General features: G+C 44.7%; 1 protein-coding gene across 3 annotated transcripts in view; it reads right to left on the bottom strand.

Moving 5' to 3' along the window:
• Positions 1-18,835, bottom strand: part of Camk1d (calcium/calmodulin dependent protein kinase ID) — a 413,808-nt gene that overhangs the window by 287,349 nt on the left and 107,624 nt on the right. The gene's annotated exons all lie outside the window — the stretch shown is intronic.

Below are 18,835 nucleotides of genomic sequence, written 5' to 3' on the forward strand. Positions count from 1 at the left end.
ACACACACACACACACACACACACACACACACACACACACACACACACATCCAGCCCAGCAGCTAGAGAAATGGCTCAGCTTTAGCAGTTCAGGGCATGTTCTCGCAGATGGCACAAGTTTGATTCCCAGCACCTCATCCAGAGGCTCACAAGCCCCTGAAACTCCATCTCCATGGGATCCAACACTCTTCTCAACTCCTCAGACACTTACATTCACACATGCATGGACATACACACATGTATACATGATTAAAATAAATCTAAAAACAATATTCCAGTCCTGCATTGGCTTCCCGAATATCATAGGTCTGGCTAAATAAACTCATCTCAGTTGAGCTCCTGAAACTTCCCCTAGATCCACCTATATCCTCCTGGTAAGATCCAGTTTAGGCAAGAATGCCCGTCCCCATCCTTCAAGCCTGGTTTCCACCCTTAGCTGACCAGGGTCCTCAGCCTCCACGGCGCCCCAGGTGTGTGTGAGTCCAGACTCCCACTGAGTTATTAGCATCCCTCTTTGGTCCCAGATGTTTCTTCCTATCATTCTGCACCCACTGACCCCACCTATTCTTGACCATACAGATGTTTCCTCTTTCTCATGCTGTATGCTGACTTGAACCCCACCTCCCCACCCCTCTACAAAGGGGGACGACTGGACCAATCCCATTAAAGCTGCTCATCATCGTGTTTGCACAGATGCTGTTGGGTACCTTTTTCTTCACCACCCCAGAAATTAGAATCGATTCACATTTTCTCAGGTTCCTCACTGAGCTAGGAAAAGTCTACCATTCTAGCTGGAATTCAGTCATGAACCTACCTGGACTTGTCCTCCCCTCCCCTATTTTTTTTTTTTTTTTGCTTAAGAGACAGATGTGCTGCTCCACCACCTCCTTCGGCTGAGAGCTTCAAAGGAGAACTGCACATCTGCCCTCAGACCTGAAGCACAGCACTCAGACCCCTGCCCCCACATCCAGCAACTGATCTGTGCCTCCCCACTTCCCCCTCACAAGGGCCAAAGCTATTCCAGATCAACAAGAGAAGGTTCTAGAAATGTACGTAATGCACGCAGCCACAAATGATGGCGTGCTACCATGGCTCCGCGCTCTTCTTCTCTGCCTCATACTTCAGTGCTTCTGAAAATTAGCTCTAAAATACAAACTGGCCACACTAATTGTCTTCATCTGCACATCAGAAACACTCCAGGAGCAGCAGGGGAACACAGACCTCCAGATTGCTGGACTGGGGATCTGTAAAGATGGCCTGCACTCTCTGAGCTGTGCAGGCCTGCCTCCGCTCCAGAGGGCAAGTATCGGCAATGACAATAGTGGCTTCGTTTCTTTACTTGATTTTGAAACGAAAACACCAGTCATGCATAGCAAACTCCCCCTTCCCGTGTATGAAGCCACCACCTGGCAGTGACTTCCTCTCTGTAAGCCTCGTGGTACTGAGCAAAGATCAAAGTGTACAATTTACAAAGAGGACAATGCGAACACATGTTGCGTGTTGCTGCTGTTCTTCTGCTCAGCATTGGCTGCTGCATCCATACCCAGGTGAGTGGTATTTAGGAAATGACTGCGGATGCCTTGCTGGCTATAATTACAAAGAAAAAAAACTAGCTTCTTTAAAGAGCTCATGTTAATGACATTTCTAAATTTAAAAATTACCGTGAACTATAGGAGACATTTAAGTGGGGGAAGAATGAGGAGATACGTGTATGCTAATCTCCTTAAAATGCAAACTCCATGATCTTATTGGAAAAAGGGAAAACATTCAGTCTCACAAATAAAATCTTAAAGTATTAGCATCCACACCACACCCAAGGTCTTCCACTGACAGCCACCTGCACAACTTGTGTGCCCATTCACAGAAACCCATGTCCAGCAGACGATACCCCTCCACACACACAAACAGATACATGTGGACGAGGCACAAACACACAGTCCACAGAATGACCAGTTGACGCACTCACCAACCCTCTAGATTCATTAGAAAACAAACCAATACAGGACTAGAGATAGAGCTGTAGTGGCATTTCATTTGTATTTTAATAAATAAAGCTTGCCTGAAGACCAGAATAGTAAAGCAGCCATACTGGCCAGCCTTACAAACCAGGCAGCAATGACACACACCTTTAATCCCAGTCGCCACACTATTTTGTCACAGAAACCAGGCAGTAGTGGTGCACACCCTAAATCCCAGAACTAGAGAGGATTATAAAATCGGAGGAGACAGCTCTCAGGATCAGTCTCTTCTGAAGCTTCCTGGAGGCAGGATCACCAGTTTCGGACTGAGTTAGAGGTAAGAGCCAGTGGCTGACTGCTCTGCTTTTCTGGTGGTCTTCAGGTTGAACCTCAATATCTGTCTCTGAGTGTTTATTAATCGTGCTTCATAAATCAGTGGTTAAGAACAATCCCCTCTTTTGCAGAAGGTTCAAACTCAGTTCCCAGCACCCACATTGGGCAGCTCAGAACTGCCTGTGACTCTACTTCCCAGGGATCCAATGCTCTCTTCTGGCTTCCAAGAGTACTAAAGCATGCATATAATCACACACATGCACACAGACAAAACACTCATACACATAAAATAAATGAATAAAAAAGAAATCAAGGGGGCTGGATAGATAGCTCAGGAGTGAAGAACACTGGCTGCTCTTCCAGAGACCCAGGTACAATTCCCAGCACCCATATGGCAGCTCATGACTGTCTGTAACTCCAGTTCCAGGGGGCCTGACATACATACTCACAAAGATATACATGCAGACAAAACATCAATGCACACAAAAATAAATGAATGTTTAAAAAAAGGAAATCAAAATAATGTTAAGTAAATCCTCAACAAGACAGCTCTATTCAGGTTTGCAAAGGACAGGTTTCTGTGGGAAAGCTGATGATTAGAGATGGCACCAGCACTCTTGCAAAGTATTCCGGCAATGCTTGCTAAATCACATTTTAAGAACTCACTCCTAAGCAAAAGTAATGTAAGTCATGTATGTATATGTTAATATGTACATATATGTGTATATATATGTGTGTGTGTGTATGGTATGGTTATTGAAGTACTATAGGAAATGAAAAATAATTTTTAAAAATTTGTTTCAGTGGGTCATAATGGCACACACATAAGTTCAGACCTTGAAAAGCAGAGGTGTTGAGAACGAGTGAAGTCCTGACTGAATGGGTGTTGTTGACAGGAGTATAGATATGTCAAGAACCCTAATGCCTTGCCTCAGCCCGAAGAGAGTGGCAAAGCCTTCCTTGGATCCAAGCGCAACAGATATTAATCTCTGCACTATGCCACAGCTGTATGCAGTTGTCCAGAGGTTTGCAGGTACCCCAGTGTATGTAGCGGGTATAAAGCGCTCCGAGGAGAAAAATAAGCTGTGGTTTACTCACAATAGCTCGTTCAGTGGAATATTAACGACAGTTGATTAAATGGTGGGTTCTACTTGTATTAGCACAAATAAACCTTAAAAATGTGAAAATGAGGAAAGTTTACCAAAGTTTAATTACATGACAGATTCTGCTTATATTGATAGGAAAAACACAATCATCACATTTGAAGCCTTACATTGCTTGTTCATAACACACACATATGTATTAAAGGGCAGAGACACACTAGCTTTAAGTAAAGACGCTTAAGGGGAGCGAGGAGAGAGAGTGGAGTGGCCGAGAGAGACACAGTGGCATTATACATAACAGTGGCATTATGCATAACAGTGGCATTATGCATAACTTTCTTTTTTAATAATCTGAAGCAACTGGAACAAAATGTTAGTGAACACTTGCTCATTCTGGGTGGTGGGTACATGGAAGTCTGTTTGTTCATTTTTCTGTACTTTGGTAAATTTTAAATATTTTATGATTTAAAAAATAAACCTAGAGCAAAGCAGACAATGACTGTTACCTACAGGAACCTGAAGGGCTGGGGTACAGCCTATGGCTTTGGGGAAACTATTCCTCTTACTGGGTTGCTTTGCCCAGTCTTACTACAAGGGGAGGTGCTTAGTTCTACCACAACTTGATATGCCATGTTTTGTTGATATCCGTGGGAGGCCTGCCCCTTTCTGAACAGAAACCAAGGAACAGGTTAGGGGAGTAGAGGTGAGGTGGGGAGCAGGGAATAAGAAGGAGAGGAGGGAGAGGAACTGCAGATTGTGTGTGTGTGTGTGTGTGTGTGTGTGTGTATTTAGAATTTTTAATTAAATTTGTTTATTTATTTTACATCCCAGTGTTCAGGAAAAGTTACTTAACTTCTCTGAGCCTGTGTTCCCATCTTTAAAATGGGGAAAACTCCCACCACTTACCTTGAAGGGTTATAAAAAGGTTCAAATGAGAAGAGGGAAATCACACAGTCACTCTTCAGTATGATCAGTGAATACTACAAAATTTAATAAGACCACGGGATTGTGAACAAAAAATATTCACGAATGTCACAAAGGATAACTAAGAATGAAAGCAAATTTTGTGCAGCAAAAGTGAGCAACCAAGAGGTCATCTTTCAGGAGTTCGACTCTTCTACAGTAAACTTTGGCCCACAGAAATGAGGGCCTTGTCCCTACTGACACAACAAATAAGAATATCAGGACATAACTAGAGGTTACGGACACTGGCGAGACAGTTTCAGTAACCCTGGCTTCATTATTTCTTTGACCTGATTCATGGAGGACATAATGGCCATTGTCAAGCAAGAAACATGACTTAATAGCAGGTGATTATCGTTAACAATGATGGAAGAAGAGAACAGAATCCCCAGTCTGAAGGAAAAAGCTAAGTTCCAGGCCAACGAGACCTATGTCAAGTAAGAGGTAGAGGTCAAATACTTAAGCGTTCCCTTTCATACCTCCACACGCATGCCATACACATGCAACACACATGTGTGTGTGCACATACACAAATGTTCACACATGTACATACAAAGCAACGATTGACTTATTGAGTAATCCCTTGATGGACAAAACTCTCAGGGCCTCGCTAGCCAATCTTCTCCACCATGTCACATGTGTAATAATCTTTATTGAGAAGAGCTGGGTATCGGAACTGTTAAAAATTAACTCAAGAGAATTCTCTGACTCAGAGATCATAAATCTTTGTGACTGGGGACAGACTTCCCTCCCTATATTATCAGTTCCCTGGCCTTGCTACTTAACAGCTATTTGCAACATCAACCACCCCACAAGGAATGCTAACAAAAGCAAATTTGGGACCCACCCAATGAGAACACTGGAAAAGCAGTATTGCTTTGAAATAAAATATTATTGCTAAGTCAAGTCAGGAGATAGCAACTGTGGGTCTCCTTCCTCATTTATAATCAGCCTCTGTTTGGTCTCTGTATTTGAATGTGGAAGATGTGTTCTATTCCTGGAGGGAGTCCATGCCTTGATCTTCTGAGCAAAACAGGGGGGTTTTGCTTTTGCTTGGTGGTGATGGCTCTCTGGAGTAGCCCCTGCTCCATGGTGGTTCTTGATGCAAACACTGTAATCATCGTGTTGCTTATTAGGGACTTAGTTCTAAATAATGGGACTTTGTCCCCAGACAGTCTGCGTAAGCAAATCAGATGAGGAAGGTCTAGGCATTGGGAATCCTCTGGTGTTGGTCATTTCCATAAGTCCCTGGCAGCAATCACCTCATTTTAATACAAAGCAGACAGGGAATGAATGTGCTCAGGGCAGGCTGTTGGACAGAGCCTGACCGTCACCTGACCTGGCCCCTAATACACAGCCAGCCTTCTGCATCTGCAGCTCTCTTTCCACGGATTCACCAACTTCAGACTGGAAGGGCTGTCTTCATTGTTGTCTGGGGGAGTTGGGAGGCCTTTTATCTGTTCTGTTTGGGTTTGGTTGAGAGACCAAACCATGTAGTCAAGGTTGGCTTCAAACTCACTACATACTGGAAGTTGTCTTTGAACTCTGAATTTCTCCTGTCTTCACCTGAGTGGAGTGCTGAGATTATAGGCATGCATTACCACACCCAGCATAATTTTTTAATATGCCAGTTCCAAATATGTATACATTTTTTTCTTTCATAGTACAGTATGACAACTACTTCCACAGAATTGACACTGGATTAGGTAATTAATCAAGAGATGATTAATTGGTACAAAAAATAATAGTGCCATCATCCCTTATAAACAAAGATTTTAAAATCCCCAACAGATTAGTCAATCCAATCTAGAAATCCATGTAGCGATAATACATCATGATTGCATATCATTTGTCCCAGGAATTCAAACCCAATTCAACACTAAAAATAAAAATTAATCAATTTTAATGCACTGAGGAGAAAAAATGCATAATAATCATCATCTTGATAGAGGCATGAAAATCATTTAACAAAATATAGCACCTACTCCTGATTAAGAACCTCAGCAAACTAGAAACAGAAGTAAATTCCCTTAGCCTGATAAAGAGCACATGGAAAAACCTCATAGCTAACATTACCCTGGCGGAGAATGCACGAATGCTTGCCCTGAAGGTGACAAGCAAGGCTGTCTGCTCTCTTAGCACTTCTGTCTCCTATTTAATATTACACCAAAAATTCTGACTAGTGCAAAACAGAAAAAAATCAATTGTGAAATATAAACAGCCTAGATACTAGATTGTAAAAAAGGAAAATAAACAATTTTCTATGTATATGTGACATAATTATTTACATTGAAAGAAAAAAACTGGAGAACTGACACATTTTAAAAGCATCCAGAACTAGGAGAGACATAGAATTCAAGATCAGCAGCAGTTACTAAGAAGTCGATTACATTGTTGCTCACTAGCAACAAACGACTGAAAGTTGGAGACTTTGGATAATCCCACTTACAAGAGAAGCACTTCTCCCTAAGTGCAACCAGACATACACAACATCACACCGAAAGAAATCCGGAAAGCTTGTATGAACCAAGAAACGGAGCCTGTGTGTGGACTGGAAGAGCAATATTATTAAGATATTAATTTTGTCCAAATTGGCCTAGATTCTGTACACAGCCTCATTCCAGACTCTAACAGGTTTGCACTAGAAGTTGATGTTTTTAAGTGATTGTCTGTCTGTCTGTCTGCCTGCCTGCCTGCCTATCTATCTACCTACCTAAATACATACCTACCTACCTACCTACCTACCTACCTACCTACCTACCTACCTACCTATGTTAGACAGGGTCTCACTATGTAGTCTTGCTGACCTCAAACTCATAGAGATCTGCTTTCCTCTGACTCCTAAGTGTAGGGATTAAAGATGTGTGCCACCATGCCTAGCCTTATTTTTAGTTTTGTTTTTGTTTCTTTTTTACTTAAAATACAGTTCTATCATTCCCTCCCTACTTCTCTTTCCTCCCTTCAACTCCTCCCATATACTGCTCCCCTTCCTCCCTCTCAAATTCATGGCCTCTTTTATCTTTCTTTTGAATTTGCATGTGTGTATGTGTGTAAGTGCCCACAGAGGCTAGAAGAGGGTGTCAGATCACTTGAAGTTGGAGTCATAGATAACTGGGAGCTGCCCGACATGGGTGCTGGGAACTCAACTTGGGACCATCTGCAAGAGCAGTGTGCACTCTACCGCACAGCAATCTTCCTAGCTCCTAAACTTGACAACTCTAAAACATATACACAAAGGCAAAATAAAGCACGCTCAAACATCCATGGGGGGAAACAACTGTTCTGAAAAGTCAGATAGGATATTTAAACAAATATTTCATCAGATGTATATAGTTGGCTAATGAGTCCATGAAGATATGTTTGACATGTTAGTAGGAAGTTAAAAGCTAAAACCAGTCAGATACTTCTGCAGGGCTATTAGAATGGTTAAAACAATACCAAGAGCCAGCAAGAGCATAGATTCCCTAGAGCCACCCAACCCTGCTAGAGGGACTGTAAATGGTGTCCCATGCTTTGGGATAAAGCTCAACAGTTTCTGATATGGTTAAACATATGTACATATGATTCTCCAAATCCCATTCATAAGTATTTACTCAAGACAAGTGAAAACTCAGGTGCATATAGATACATGCAAATGCTGTAACAGCTATATTTACAACAGCCTCAAATGGAAATAACATAAAAGCCCTTCAAATGGCAAATGGTAAAGCAAGCCTTTGGCTATGGTACAACAGTGTCTACTTAGCAATGGAAATGACCAGGCTATTAATACAGTCACCAACATAGAAGAATTTCAAGTGAATTATGTTAAGAGAAAGAAGCCAGACTCAAAAGGATGGAAATGCAGTGGTTCCATTTATAATACATTCAGATGAGAAAAACGAAAGGAGAAGTTTGCCAAAGTTATGAATGGAGGGGAGATTTAACAGCATGTCTACAAAAGACAGTTTGGAGTTATGGAAGTGTTCTATATCTTGACTGGGGTCCCATGCAAATGATAAAATTCACAGAAATGTATACCGAAACTGTTATTTTCTGCATATATGTTTAAACACATTTTTAAGAGAGAGGCCACAAACATACCCAGAAAAGTACATGACAATAATCATACCCAAGGCCCTTTGGATTGAGTGAGAATAACACAGGCTCAGAGGCAGGACAACATAAGCGCTGCAATCCCATCTGATTCATAGACACCTGCACAGTGCACATGCACATGCGTCTGCAGCTCTTTCTCACATGGGCTCTGGGGGTTTGAACTCAGGTCCCCGCGTGCAAGGTCGACACTCTACCAACAGTGCCATCTTCCCAGCACCACGGAGTTCTTATGTGACCTGCAGCAGGTAACTTTAGTCCCCGTGAAAAGAACACAAATCTTCCACCGACGGGGTTGTGGGCATTGGCTTAGGTAATGTGAACTCATAACCAGAACTGAACTGACATAGACATTCTCTTTATGGTTATAGCCACACGGTGCTTTGTGCAATCTAATAATTTTTTTGTTTACTTGATACAAAGGTTCCAGAGTGCGGTCCAAGGAAGCTACTAATGATGCCTACTACTAATTAGTGTAAGAAATATAAGTCGTATATATGTGTACAGGGGTACCTGATGCTAATCATCCTCCACGTGCTAGCTCTCTCTCTCTGCTCTCAGTGGAAGCAGATGTAACTAATTAGTGGGGGTATCAGCAGTCATAAAACCTTCACACTGCCAAGCTGCTGACCCGTTGGGAAGCACTGAAATCCATGCCATTGCTTCATCATAACAAGTCAGGGAAACCCCACTTCCTGGAAGAAACTAAAGTGGCAAGAACCAGTCTTCAGAAAGTGTCATCTCTAATCTCATTAGCGCCAGCACAGCACACTGCTGCATTTGGGGTTGGGATGAACCCAGAATGCAAGTGTGAGACTGAACCACACCCATCCCGTGAGCTTCTCCCACTCCATCTTCAGCTCATTCTCTATTAGGATGGTGCAGGCTTTAATGTCAATGGTGGCAATGAGGGTATCACTGGGGATGGAACCCAAGGTGTTCCACGTTGCTAGGCTGGTGTCTACCACAGAGCCTCCTTAAGCACTCAAGCTGGCCTTGAACTGCTGATCCTCCTGCCTCAGCCCCTGAAGCACTTGGAATTCCAGGTCAATTGGGAACTTTTTATCTAAAGGAGTCCAGGGTTCTTCCCTCAGGAAATTCGCTTTTCATGATAACCTTACAGTGGGAGCCTGCCAACACCACAGGCCACGATTAGCTAGAGGTGAAGCCATGAAGCAGGAAAACCCACACATGTACATTAGCACTGTTTGCAAACACCCACAGGGCTTGTATCCACTCCCAGCTCCAAAGCCCAAGACAATGGCTTCCCCAGTGCTGCTGAGCTCAGGGGAGCCGTAGCCTTACCAGTGTCTCACTATTCTACTAAATGCTCTAACGCCTTTTTGTGGGGTGCTAAAAGTTGAGAAAAAGTCCTACTGAGTAGCCCTGGATGGGCTGGAACTTGTTATATATATAGACAAGGATGACCTTTAACTTTCAGTGACACTCCAGCCCTTCCTGCCGAATTGATTACACGTGTGTGCCACCACACCTGGCCAGTCTAGTATTTTATAGAGAGTGTTTAGGAAGTCCTCTGGTTAGTCCCAAGGTTGAAAAATAAAAGGCTAGGTGAGGCCTGTCACTCAATGGTCTGTCACAAGGTCTGAGGCTCTCCCCTTGGCATATTCATACATATATACATACATACATACATACATACATACATACATACATTCATATATTTAGCCAACTGAATCCGACCCCTCTCCCCCCAAAAGACCAAACAGCTGCACAAGCTAGAACTATTTCCTTCAGGGAAAGGGACAAAGATGAGTCCCACAGCATTTTCTCTTCTGTGGATGACCTGGGCAATGAATCAAATTTTGAACAGTCCTGATAGGAAAAGCACTCAGGCCCCCAGCATCACTCAGGTGTGTGTGGTCAGTTCTTCCCAAGAGGAGAAGGTAAGCAAGGCAGACTTAAACCCCACATGTGGTGCTGGTTGCTTCCACCAACGGAGCTGTCAATATCAGTCCTGCAGCTTGTTTTTCTCCCTGTGTTCCTGGAAGCTGTTGCAGTCACCTGCCACGGGGAGCTTTTTTTCCTGGAAAATAAGCAAATGCCCATCTGATCGCCAGTAAGCTTTTGTGCACACAACCTTGTCAATCGGACAAAACACACAGGTGGTCTGCTGCCAGTATCACACCCACCACTAGGCTTCAGGGGGACACACAGAAACCAAGAGAGCAGCACCACAGTCACACCCAAGGAGTCCAAGTTCTAGAAGCTTCCCTTGTCCATAAAATAGTGATGTTCGGTTTAGTAGTCTTTCCAGCAACGGGCTGAGTCTCAAGGATTCAAACAAACAAAAGCAACAGGCATTTTCAAAACGGATCCTCCATGAGGGCTGAAACCAGAGGCAGCCTAAGTCAGTATCGTCTTATGCCTTGATTTCTCCCAATTGGCTCAAGAAGACAGCTTGTTCCCTCAACTGTGTTTCTTTAGAAATATGTTATCAAAAATATTCTGATGAATGGACAAAGTCGTTATCTGTGTACTTGTGTGCCAAGGTCTTACCGTTGGACCGAGGGAGACTGTATCTGGCTTTTTATTACAGGTAATTATACCGAGGCATATCAGAGATTCTCTCTCTCTCTCTCTCTCTCTCTCTCTCTCTCTCTCTCCCTCCCTCCCTCCCTCCTTCCTTCCTTCCTTCCTTCCTTTCTTTGTTTTCTGAGACAGGGTTTCTCTGTATAACAGCCCTAGCTGTCCTGGAACTACTCTACAGAGCAGACTGGCCTTGAGTTTACAGAAATCTGCCTGCCTCTGCCTCCAGAGCGCTGGGATTAAAGGCGAGCATCACCACCGCAGAACCAGAGATTCTTTTTGCACCATATTGCCTTTCCAGTTTCCTTTGTGCATGCGTGTGATCCCATGAGCTCCTTTCCCTCTTAGGATACTGAGCAAGGGTCATGAAACACATTCCAAAGATGGAGAAAGTGAGGAACAAAACACACAAGTGAATCCACATAAATCCACGCAGTTCATGACAAGGCCAGACCCAGAATTCTCACTCATATACGCTGGGCATCTTTTCCCCCACAGCCCCAAATGCCCCTGGCTGGGCAAGTGAGTTCAGACTTTTATAGATTACCATGATTTTTTTTTAAAAGTCTCTGTCCACCCAAGAACACAGATCCTTCTGGATGGCCTTTGAGTCCTTTACATTGCGGTACTTTTAAAGCTTCCAAAATATTTATTTAAATAATATACCAAATGGCCACCACCCAGAGGTTCTGATGCAACTGGACCAAGCAGATCCCAGGTATGTGAACTTTTTTTTAAGTTCCCCAAAGAGATCCTAATCCGCAGGCATCATTGGACACCTCTAGCCTCCAGCCCTACTAAGAAATAAAATAAAATAAAATAAAATAAAAACCAGAGCTGACTCAGCACCTGAGTGAGAATCCACTGGAGACACTCCCATCTCAGTAGCAAGATTTTAGGCAATCTACATCACACTGAATGTGTAAATCTCTCTGGATGTGAATACACATATGCAAATGTAAAATCTACCATTTTAATCATTTGCAGGATACAACTGTGGTATAAAATGCCTATTGTCTTACAACCATTACAACCATCCATCTCCAGAACTTTGTCATCTTCCCTAATGAACACCCAGAGCCAATTAAACAGTTAACTGTCCACTTCCCCTTCCCCAAGGCCCTGGTAACCATCATGCTACCGTCTACGAATCTGCCCATCCTAAGTACCTCTTGCAAGCAGACTCATGCAGTCTTTGGCTTTTTGTGCCGGACCTATTTCACTTAGCGTGTAGTCTTCAAGGTTCATATGTGTGTAACAGATATCAGAATTGCCTTCCTTCTTAAAGAAGAATAATCCCAGTGGGTGCATTCACAATCTCACTCATCCTTTTCCATTCAGGGTAGCTTGAGTTATTTCCACCTTTGGCTGATGGAAATAACGTTGACTTGTGGAAGGATTAGCTGAGGTACCAAAGAAACATAGCCCAAAGTGGAGAGGAAATGAGCACAGCCCACAAGGACAGGCAACCATCTGAAGACTTGGATTAGGCAATCATCCTCTCGTCTACCCTGGCATGCTTGGTGAACAATGTCTCCATCCCACTCGAGGCCTGGTAATAGACCAGCCGAGTGTGCATTTCTCAAGTTCCCTAGGAGAAAGCCATGTTGAGAACCATTTGGCCTAACTAACATATATGTTGAGGTGCAGGGAAGTGGATGAGATGACCAAGGCTGACCACAGAGAAAGTCATGATTGTAGGATACTTACCTGCACAGGAAGAATGAACTACCACCAGAGAAAGGCAGAGGTAGGTGGGTATAAACAGTGAACGCAGCAGGTAAGCCCTAAAAGATGAAGAGTCAGGAATCAAAATAAGAGCCCAGTAGAGGACAAGCAGTCTGCGTGGGAGGGAGTCAGTGGGCAATTTTCTAGAAAGGAAACCAGCAAAAGAGACACAAGCCTATCACTGGGCCTCTGAAAATGCTTCCTTCTCCAGGGTGCTGCTTGACTAGAGTTTTCAAAGATGATTCAGCTGCTAGTTGCGTCTCAACTGGCTGCATCACCCACTTGTCCCCTGTCATATTTCCTGTGTGCCCCAGGTGTTAAGGTTCATCTTAGACACAGGTAGCACAGCTCAGCCTTCAGCTTTCCTCCACCTCACTAAAGGAAACAAAAAAGAGGCAAAGAGCTGAGCCTGGAGACACCAACTTGAAATCCTAGCCACTGAGGCAGAAAATTATAAGGTATGTCTTATTCAAGGTATGTCTGTGCTTGAATGAGTTCAAGACCAGTCTGGGCAACCTGTGAGACCCTGTTTCAAAAAGTAAAAGGGGAGTTGAGGAGACAGTTCAGTTACAGAGTACTTGCCTAGCATGCATGAGGCCCTAGGTTCAATTCCCTGGACTGCCAGAAACCCAAGGAGTAGGGAAACGAGATGGCTAAGGGGTAAAAGGGTCTAAGGCCCTGAGTTTCATCCCCACGTCCCACACGTTGGAAGGAGAGAACTGAGCTGATTGTGCACACAACTTGTCCTCTAACCTATATGCATGGACCGTGCCATGCATATGTGCACACACACACACACACACACACACACACACACACCAAACAAACAAACGAGTGTTTTAAAAAACCAAGGGTTGTGGATGAAGAACACTTGCCCCTTGCTGGGCCACCTCACTGTCACTTGGGCCAGCCCCTTCCTAGACACAGATTACTCAAAGCAGTGACCTCCAGAGGACACATACCATCTGACCTCACACAGGAAACCTATCTGCACACAGTCTGGAACCTCAAGGGCTGTTTTGGCCTCTCTGCTCCTCTACTGAGTTTACTGGCCTGAGGGGCAGATTTTGCACACTCCCGAACATGAAGAAATGGGAAGTCCAGCCTGTAGACCAGGGTGGCGTGCTCTGATCGTAGCTGCCAAGTTCTCACGATGGTTTAGAAATACACACTGGCCAACCTTTAGAGTTATAACTGGGTACTTAGCATTCCAAGAATATTCTGTGCTCTATAGATTAGTTCAGGTAAGTTGAAAAGGTTTCCAGTTCTGAATGTAGTTGGAGAATCGTGAACACTGTACTAGGAGTCATGAAGACAGAGTAAATCCAAAGTGGAGTGGATCCTCACCCCAGGTCCTCTATAAGTGTTGGACAGAAATAAAGGGAAAACCTGTCTTCTTCGGTCCCCTGAATGTAGTCTGCAGAGAATCTTAAACTTCCCAGGCAACTCCCACAGTTATTATCCTTTCTCATCCTCACAGAAACCCCAGGAAGCAACCAAGATGGTCATGAGGCATCTGATCTACAAGTAAAAACAAATGAAGGCTTAGGAGCGTAAGGTAGTTGTCATCTTCACTCACCCAGCACGGGGCAGAGCCTGGGATGCACGTCGGCTCCGTTTTCTCCTTATCTATGACTCTAAGCCAAAATAATAAACTCTAAAGCTCCTTTTGGAGGGAATAATGAGTTCTAAATACATGTGATACACAGAGGACCGGGTGGAGAGGACTGAAGTCACTTGCTGTTTGGGATCGGCCCTTCTGTGCCCTGCTTTGTGTTTCTTTGCTTCGGTGCATAATAGAGCATGTCATCTCGGCCTTAATAAAGAGCAAATGGTGATAACACCATCCAGCAGAGATCTAGCTTTGTCACGAGAGGCATAATTACATTCTCATAAGCCAGACACTACGACTGGCTCCTCTGCTTCCCCTGTTAATCCTTCTCATGTGCAGCTCTGCTGAGCAAGCAGGAAGGGACAGGCACTGCTTGTGAGACTCACGACTTCAGCTTGCCCGGCCCACTGAAGAAGATCCTGGATGGACCACTCAGCCAGGAAGTCTCCTTTAGGAGGTGGCGTTTCAGAGGTAGAAGTTACATGGATGGAGTTACAGGTAGAACTGAGAAGCCTCTAAGCCACCTTCAAGTGTGGTGCCCTAGAGCTGCATGGCCTCAGAAATTACAAGATTAATGATGACAGACAGACAGACAGACAGATAGACAGACAGACAGACAGACAGACAGACAGACAGACAGTGAAGTTTTTAGGGTGGGGAGGGGGTTCAAGACAGAGTTTCTCTGTGTAGACCTGGCTGTCATGGAACTTGCTCTGTAGATCAGCCTGACCTCAAACTCACAGAGATCCACCTGCCTCTGCCTCCTGAGTATTGCTGGGATTAAAGGCATGCGCCACCACCACTACTCAGCTATTTTAAAGCTTTTTGGACCATCTTTTAAACACACACAACCTAGAGAAGGCCATTTAATACAAGCAGCTTACACTTGTGTTACTGTGTCATAGAGACACACAAGCCTCAGGAAGAACAGGAAAGCAGAGCCTCGCGCAGCTTCCCAAGCTGTAAGACCTCGGTTTCCTTATACACCGACCCATTTCCTCCCAGGCCACTCTGCTGCTGACACCCAGATGAATGCCTTCAGCAGGAACCTCAAATCTCCTTGAGTAAAACCCATTATGCTAGACCCCGTTATACCACAGTCTCTGCTCAGATGACCACTATAACATTGCCATACAGCAGGCAATGTTTTTAAAAAACTCTTTCTCTCCCCCTTCTTCCCTACCTCTCTCTCTTCCTCCTCTCCTTCTCTCTCTCCCGTGTGTGTGTGTGTGTGTGTGTGTGTGTGTGTGTGTGTGTGTGTGTGAGAGAGAGAGAGCGACCAATATTGGGAGTCGATCTCAATCACTCTATACATTAATTTTTGAGCATTTCACACTGAACTTGGAGCTCCAGGTTTCAGCTAGGCTGGCTAGGTAGCAGACTCTAGGACCCCTGCCTCTCAATGCCAGAGTTACAGACATGGGTTATCACACTCAGTTTCTAGGTGGGTGCTGGGGATCCAAATTCAGGTCCTCACCTTTCTAGCAATCACTTTGCATACTAAGCCATCTTCCCAAGGGAAACAAAAATGATTTAAACATGATCTTTCACCTCCAACTCTGTCGTGCTGAAGCTCACATCCTAATTCTGCAGGGCTGACTCAACAGTAACAGAAAGGGGGAAAGTCAGGAGCATCCAATAAGACATCACACTCGGTTAATTCAGCATGAAATGCATTTATGCATAGGGTGGAGTCACGTGAGCTAAGTGTGCTTTCTGTCTTGTGCTCAGACCTCTGCTTCCTCGCCTTCCTGCCTGTTTCCCATCAGCCCATTCTGCTGAGACACCCTTTCTCACTGGCATGATCCCTTCCCCTCCTCTCCTTCTGTGCTTTCTCCTCCCTTGATAAAAGTAGCCAGGCTGCCAGACGGCTGTGACACATGCCAACAGGGGACCTGCTACTCAGCTGGAAATCCAGCTTCCAGGAGGGTTTTTTTATTGTTGTTCATGCATCTCATTGAATGTATTTAAATACATTATATACTGCCCCTGGCTGTGTGAGGCAAAGAGAAAGGCAAGTGCTCTTTTTGAGATCCCAGTAGCACACAGAGAAGGCACAAGTGTGTGTGTATGCATGTGTGTGGGTGAGTGTGAGCACGTGCATGCACAGGCACACACAGACACAGATATGTTCAATAAAGATATATACACCCTTATGTTCATGTATGCACATACACAAACATTTACATGTATCTATGTATACATATGAGCACATATACAAATGCATATTCACACATGCATGCACATGCTCAGGCACACACATGAACACATGATTCACTGAGTAGGCTACAGTGCAACACCGATTAAAACTGCACCAAGAAAGAGATATGCTGATCTTAAAAAGCCCTGAGCTAGCAGGCAGCTCCTCTATGCAGAAAGACGAGTTCCAAAGAAGACTGAAAATGTCACAGGACTAAACTTCCCAGACTCCCTGTCACCACAGAGCTCCAGGTCCCAGCCTGAAACCACGTTATAAGCTCACCTCCTTCCCAACGCTGCTAGAGCCATGTTTTCTTTCTCCAAAGCCACCGTCAGCACTGGAGGAACAGGCTACAGGGCCTCATGCTTAAAACACGGCTTCTGGAGCTTGGGGGCATGCGTCCTGGTGCAAGGCTCTTTAAAGTCAGGCCTGCCACGGCCACTTCCAGGGAGATTCTGGGCTTCCATTTCCTCCTCTGTAACTAGGAGGCTGAGCACAGCTCCTGCCTGTGGGGCTTGGAGGAACACATAAAGGTTGCCTTCTGTTCCCTGAGTCCTGATATCACTTCAACTACATTTAAAAGCCAAAACATTTCATGTCCTTGCACCCAATTTACACACAGGTAAACTGAGAAGCAGGCTAGTGAGTGGTAGGATTTCTGTCCTTCATGCACAAGTTGCCACCATGGCATGTTCTTTCTCCCCTGTCTAGGGTCTCTGTGCTATAGACTAACCCTTCTCCAACCAATCCTGCTACCGTGGTGGCCAGATTTTCCTGAAACACTATACATCCTGGATTCCTCTGCTCCAGAGTCACAATGCACTTTTTTTATTTACAGTCCAGGATCCCAGTTCTCCAGACACAGCCTTCTGCTCCACCACAGGGCAAGGTCCCCACCCTGTTTCCTCCACACTAGCTCCCAACTCCCAGCCTCAGCCTGGTCATGTTGTACCTATCCTTCCATCCTGTCTAAGCTTCATGACACTTCATTGTCGCTCCAGCATCCCCTCAATTCTTCCCACATCCATGATGGCATCCACCCAACCACCACCACCCTTCTTAATTCTCCCATAACCCTCAGAGCCTCCAGTCAGACACCAGGGTCCTCTGTGGTATCACTCAGCATCTGTCACCCGCTACGCTGGCAGGACCAAATGGCTTTGGGCAGCACATCCTTGTGATGTCCCAGGACTTCCCAACCTCAGCACCACTAACATAAGGGTTGGATAATAGTGTGGGGAGGGTGACTGCCCCTGTGCACTGTAGGACTTAGCGGTGCCATTGATCACTACCCACTGACACAAGTAGAAACACACGCAACCATCAAAAGCCCCCAAATGTTACCACATGCCCTGGGAAGAAAACAAATTGCTCTCAGTTGACAACCCCTAAGATAGACTTATGTCTTTACATATTACATAAACTCCAGCTCACCAGATTCTTTCTCACTCCCCCAAGAACCACCAGGACATAGTTATCCACACAAGAGATGCAGTGTGAACGCATGAATAAACACATGAATGAGCAGGGGCAAGGCAAAGATACAGGACATAACAAAGCTTCACGGGAGCCCTAAGCAGCAGGACCCAGACTTGAGCACACACAAAATCCTCTATATCCCTATCAACGTTACAAACAAGATGCAAAATTTCTGAATCGCTGCACTGCCTGGGAATCTGAGGCAGTGCACAGTGCTTCGGATATAATGAGCTCAATAACATTTTAGAGAATGAATAATCTCTACCCCAGAGCACTATTTACAGGGGAAAAAATCATAACTAATATAAACAGGGAGTTGCTAACTGCCCACACAAGCTGGGACGAGCACATTTCCATCTCTCCCATGCTTTCCCTCCTGGCTTAGGCAACAGAATAGGTTTGAGCTGAAGAGCTGTAGGGAACCACAAAGTGGGTGGCGACTTGGAGTCAGGTGGCTGCGAAGTCTGATACCAGGTGCATGCATGATTCACCCAGAGGCTTTGGCAAGTTGCCTTTGGGAGAGTCCACCTCCTGAACTGTACAGTGAAATGTAATGCCAGCCACAGAGGGTTCCTGTGGGACCTCACTGAAGCAGTCCATGTGTAGGAAAGTGATTACAGAGATGGCATTTAATAACAGCACCATTTCCTCTTCTTTGTACTACTCAGAGCACTTGATAGTGTCATTTCTCAGCAGCTAAGCCCGGAGGCACAGAACGTTATGTTGTACTTAGTTGGTAAACTACACAAATGCACGTGCGCATGCACACATTCTCTCTCTCTCTCTCTCTCTCTCTCTCTCTCTCTCTCTCTCTCTC

This window comes from Microtus ochrogaster, chromosome 16, assembly GCF_000317375.1.
Source record: "Microtus ochrogaster isolate Prairie Vole_2 chromosome 16, MicOch1.0, whole genome shotgun sequence".
In the NCBI taxonomy this organism is placed as follows: domain Eukaryota; kingdom Metazoa; phylum Chordata; class Mammalia; order Rodentia; family Cricetidae; genus Microtus; species Microtus ochrogaster.